Here is a 6015-nt window from a genome sequence, read left to right on the forward strand (position 1 = left end):
AAGTCACAAGTCACAATGGATACAAAAAAGTAAACAGTTAAAGAAACAACTACTACTCAGTATTCCAGAGAGGTCTGCTACTTTAATCCCCCCCCCCATTATTCTTTATCTTAACTGCTTCAAGATTGTTATCCTGTTTACTTTCAAAATTTGTTAGGCTTTTTATTTATATTACATTAATGCCCCTCTCACTACTCAATTTTAGAGATATGGGAGAGTGGGTAGCAATTTGTCACCTATACTTGGCTCGCAATGCAGTACTCCTACATTAGGCAGATGTGGAATAATTTAGGCAGAAGTTGGCTTGAATCCGTCCTTTCCACAAATTATGTTCCATTTTATAGCAACCCATACAGGCTCCTCAATCTCATTCATCAGAATTGTTATTTAAAAACCAAAGGCATGCTAGAAGCTCATTGTAGAGGCTTATTTGCCTTCATGTACAGCACTTATCCACAAAAGAATAGGTTATGATCAAAACAAATGCATGATAAAGCATTGGACCTACCTCTCAACTCAACTGCATCTAGATGTATTTCCAACATTATGTATTACAGACAATCAGGCTCACTCATTCAATATTGAAACAGTAAATATATAGTTAAAACAGGTCTGTTTTGAAATGGGGTTACACTCCCCCTGAAAGACCGCGTTCACAGCTTGGGGGTGCTCCTCGATCTGTTGCTCCAAATGACAGCCCAGATAGATGCGATGGCCAGGAGTTCCTATCAGCTTCAGCTGATACGCCAGCTGCACCCCTTCCTAGAGTCGGAAGACCTAAAGACGGTAGTGCATGTGCTGGTAACTTCGAGGCTCGACTTCTGCAACATGCTCTACATAAGGCTACCTTTGTGCCTAGTCCGGAAACTTCAAGTAGTGCAAAATATGGCAGCCTGATTGGTAACTGGTACATCTAGGGGTGAGCATATTACATCAGCTTTAGAATCTCTACACTGGCTGCCAATTAGCTTCTGGGCCAAGTATAAAGTGTTGCTTATTCCCTTTAAAGCCCTACATGGTTTGGGTCCAGGTTACCTGTGGGATCGCCTTCTCCCGTACAATCTGTCACACCCACTCAGGTCCTGTTGGAAAAGCTTACTTCAGCCAGTAAAAACTAGATTAACAACTGTTACCCAGAGGACCTTCTCTGTTGCCGCTCCCAGACTGTGGAATGGCCTGCTGGGAGAGATCCACCAACTCAAGTCTTTCTGTATATAAAAAAGCAATTAAGACTGATCTCTTCTGGTAGGCCTACCCAGTTGAATTTTAAGAAGTCTGGCTGTTATTTTAATAATATATTAGTTTTATATGTTTTAATCAGTTTTATGTATTTTATAGTATTTTTGTATTCTATGTTGTTCCCCGCCTCGATCCAGAGGGAGAGGTGGGTAAGAAATATATACATTAACATTCATAGAAGGGGCTTTGGTCTCCCTGAAAATATGTTTGGGACAATTGAAGGGGACCCTCTGTGGCGGAAGGAAAATTGGCAAAGCATCACCTCCCTGTATTCCGTTCATAGAAGCTTCGATTGGATCAAAAGCTTGTGTTAACAAAAAGACTCTCCCCATGAACAGTAGGGCACCCCATTGGGATCCAATCATAAGACCAAGTGCCATGCTGGACCACACCAAAGTTTCACTTAGTCCAGTACTCTGTTCATAGTGGCCAACTAGCTGTCAACCAGGAATCCACAAGTAGGACACCGGTGCAACAGCACATGACCATTCACGTTCCCCAGCAACTCCTGTATATAGCCTTACTGCCTCAGATACTGGAGGTAGCACATAACCATCAGGACTAGTAGCCATTGATAGCCTTCTCCTCCAGGAATGTATGCAACAAACGCACCCACCCCCCATTTAAGGCCATCCAAATTGGTGGCCATCATTACATCTTGTGGTATTGAATTCCATAGGGTTGTGGTTGCAATATATTGTTGATGGATGAGAGAACATATTTCATCTCTAATATTTACAACAACCAATTTATCACAGCCCTTTGACTTCCTGCTGTGTACACAGCCAATAATTGCATTGTCATTCTATCTGTGCATAGCAATATGATCTGCTTGAACCACCATGGACAGCTATCATATTATACATTTTGTTTCTGGGAAATGGGATGTAGTATTTTAGCATTACACTGAAGCAAACCCTTTATTCCACATAGCAATTTAAATATACTGTTTATATTTCCATTTAAGACAGTGTTTCATTTTGAGCAAGGGTGCAGTACATGACAGAATGGGTGAGCTACAGGATTTCCCCTTGTTTGCTGTTTAAGCAGAGGCCCTTGTTTCAGTGAAATAGTCAACCTTCCACAGGAAAACAGCTCTTCAGAGATTTGAAGTGTTGCTTGTATGAAACATAGGAGGTGTTCCAAATTATATATGAGTCACCCAAAATCTCCATACTCAACTACATTTGATAGTTCATGCAGCAATCAAAGCTTCTTGGCTGGAAGATAGACGACACTTGAAATACAGAATAAGGCTGCTGAAAGAACACAATCTGCAAATTTTGTAACATTAAAATCAGGAGTTGAGTATTTTCATGATTACCTAACAGCCTTATAAGACTTTTGCAACCTATCAGAATGGGTTTTGTAAATGTAAGCTTGAGATTTTCTGATTAAGGTACAAATAGTGCGATTTTAAACAACCATATAATGATATAGATTGTCCAAATAATGTGCGGCATGTGACTGATTTTCAAACTAAGGTACAAATCACACCTAGTTTCCATTTTAATTAATATGGACTCATTCCATTTCTGTAGATGCTGGCTTGGACCCTAGGTCAAATTATGGTTTTGGCACATGAAATATGGTAATCTAATTACAATGCAATTAATTTGTCAATGAAAAAGTGGCTACAAACTTGAGTTTTCTGAGTGTTATACTTAGATATTAGTATGGCTATTTTCAAATATCAGATGGTCTACAGAGATGCCACAGTCTAACAGCTAGTTATAGTTGGGCACCCATTTGTAACCCACCCTCTTTTGACAATGTTGTATTAATACATGCAGTTTCTAAGTTGCTTGGTTAAGTTTTCTGGAGAGACAACTTGTTTTCCTACATCATAAAAACAACACAGCTCTGTTAAACCTGGAGGATGATCACCTCTGCACTTGAAGACAGGCAGACAACAGCACCTTATTCATACTGTGATAAACACTTGACTAGTACATTTGAAATCTAGCTATAAAATTGCATGTCTATGATTTCATGCTGTTTTACTTTTTGGCACCAAAATATGTATTTATACAGGTGAGAGGCAGCTGGAAATGCCACCATAACCTGAAACGTAGGATGTACACAGGTAGTTATCCCTATTTTTCCCTGTTCAAGCACAGCTTCCTTCTGTTGTCCAATGATCAATTTCTTCAATTCCCCTACACTCTCCTATGGATGACAGTGTCCTCTGCTAACCATCAAAGGCTGAACGTGAATGTTTTATGGCCATGTTTGTACATATGTCTTTTGGTATATATCCTGTAGATAGCTAAACAACCTTCCAATTTCAGCCATTAAAAGTGTATCCTGCTCTAGTTATGTCTTTGTGTGTTATCGTGCACAGCTCACATAACACATGACAGTGTCAGAGACAAATCTGTACACTATCAATACATTAAAAAATTCTAATCCGGAGCCAAGTAGAATCACCTTTTTTGCCACTTAACATGGTAAGAGGATAAAAACTTAAAAGACTGTCATCTTTATAGGTCAGGCTACCCCAACCTGATGCCTTCCAGATGTGTTGGACTATCAACTTTCATCATCCCAGCCAGCATGGGGAAAGCTGTTTTAGTATCTTTAGAAATGACTGCAGTATCAATGATTTAATGAATCAAAATCTCAGCAGAAACCATTTCCACCCTCCAAACCACGTTACTGTGATTTACCTGCCACTATATATTGATACAAAATTGGCCACCAGTTGAAAGGGTCCAGCAAGGTATTTCCCTAGTCATGAAAATATTTTTTTTGCCTTCCATAATAAGTTTTCCCTTACTGTTTCTATTGCTATGCTTCGCTGTATCACTTTCGAGCTTAATGGTTTTAATTATACTATCATAACTATTAGCTGAGTGTAGAGAAAGAATTTTCACTTATTGGCACAAGTGGTTGTGCCTTCTAGACCACTTGGGAGTTGGTTTTAAAGTCTTGAGGGTTGGGACACCCAAAAAAGTCCAACAACCAGGATAGATTAATGGGGAGTAGGGACTGATATGTTTCATCCACTGCTGTATGCTATTTCCCCTTTCAGGTTTCCCCATCTGATGTCCTGGATATTACAACACTTGAGTCTCTGCCCAGTTAATACCAACCTATTGGAACCTTTCAAGTTAATACAATTACAGCCTGTTTTGACTATCCAAGGAGTATGATTTCTATATCTCCCCTTTTGCTGATGTAGGCAAAAAGTGGTACCATATGTAAACCAGCAGCACTGGTTTAATGTAACTATTCCCCAACCCCCCCCCCCCGACACTGAGCAGAATATGCTGATTGCTTGCAAGATGAAAACAGGAAATGGATTAGTAAAGCTAATCACACACGATTTTGCTAATTAAGATGAGAAAGGGAAGAAACAGGAAAAAAGTGAAGTGATGGATTACGACATCTTGAACCAGTTGGTTGACAGAGTTCCTGTATAAAAAACAAATCTAACAAAAAGTTTAACTTAACTACAGGTGTACAGAGACTTTTAGATGTTACTTTGTTATATTTAATAGCTAGAGACTTCCTTTCTGAGTAATAAATAACTTTGATGGGGTTAATTTTAACTGGAGACGTCTCTTAATCCCTTCATGATTTGTTTACAAGTCATATGTTATTAGCATATCATTGTATTTTGGCCTGCACCTGTACTCTGTAAAATAGTACAGAGACTTCTTTTGCATTCATATTTCATTTTCCTTCAATTTGCAATTATGTTTAATTATACTTGACTTCTTTGATATTACAGTAACACTTTATGGTACATAGAAGATAGCCTAATTCTTAAAAAAAACTTTATGGACATATATAAACTCCCTAATTTGAATTATAGTGAAAACCATAGTTATTTGTGGAATCTACATGTCAAGAACTTTCCAATGAAGTATGTTTCATGAAAATTGGTCAACCAGAAAGCTGTCAAAAAGGAATAACCAACCAACTCCTGACTTTGAATTATCTAAGCTCTCTATGGATTTTTTTTTCTAAGAGGATCTATCTACCTTTGCCTGAAACTGTAGGGTTAGCAGAAAAACGGTAAGACCTTTTCTTGAGCAGGGCTTTAGGGAGTAGAGTAAGGGACTTCAATTATATAGGTAACAGTGCTAGATTTAAGCTGATGACACCAGTTACCAGCAATTTTAGTACCACATAGAAATTAGCAGCAGAGTTTAGTTTAGTTATGCTGTTTGTTCGCAAGCTACTCAAGTCAACAGAATAGGCGAACTATAATTGCAAACAAGATAAAAACATTTTAAAGATTCATCTAAACCTTTTCTTGAACATCTTCTTATATGTATTTTTAGTATTGTAAGGAAATCCGGGTTATGGTTTCTGTATACCGCCTTCAGCAAAGATGGTGCTGGCATAACATGATTTGCAGGCCTATCATAACTCAGGCATGCAGAACCTCTTTCAGCCCAAAACCCAAATTCCACTTCAGAAAAGCTCTCAGGAGCCATATTCCAGTGGTGTAGGGGCAAAATACATTTGGGCTTAAAGAACTTATTGCTAGTAACTAAGCCTTAGGAGAGGCATTTTAACCTTTCAGAGTGGGGAAAACTACACAAAAGCCAGGAAACCAGCAAAGGGTCAGTGGTTGGGGGAAAGGGCATGGGGCCAGTGGAAAGGGAGCATGGCCACCTGAGAAACTCCAGGGAGCCAGATTAAGTGCTGAGAGGGTCAGTTTTGGTTCCTGGGCTCAAGGTTCTACACTCCAGTTGTAACTGTTCACCAATATGTGAAATGCAGCATTAAAACTTATTTAGAAAGAAGAAAAATGAGCTAACA

Source organism: Elgaria multicarinata, chromosome 3 (assembly GCF_023053635.1).
Source record: "Elgaria multicarinata webbii isolate HBS135686 ecotype San Diego chromosome 3, rElgMul1.1.pri, whole genome shotgun sequence".
NCBI lineage: Eukaryota > Metazoa > Chordata > Lepidosauria > Squamata > Anguidae > Elgaria > Elgaria multicarinata.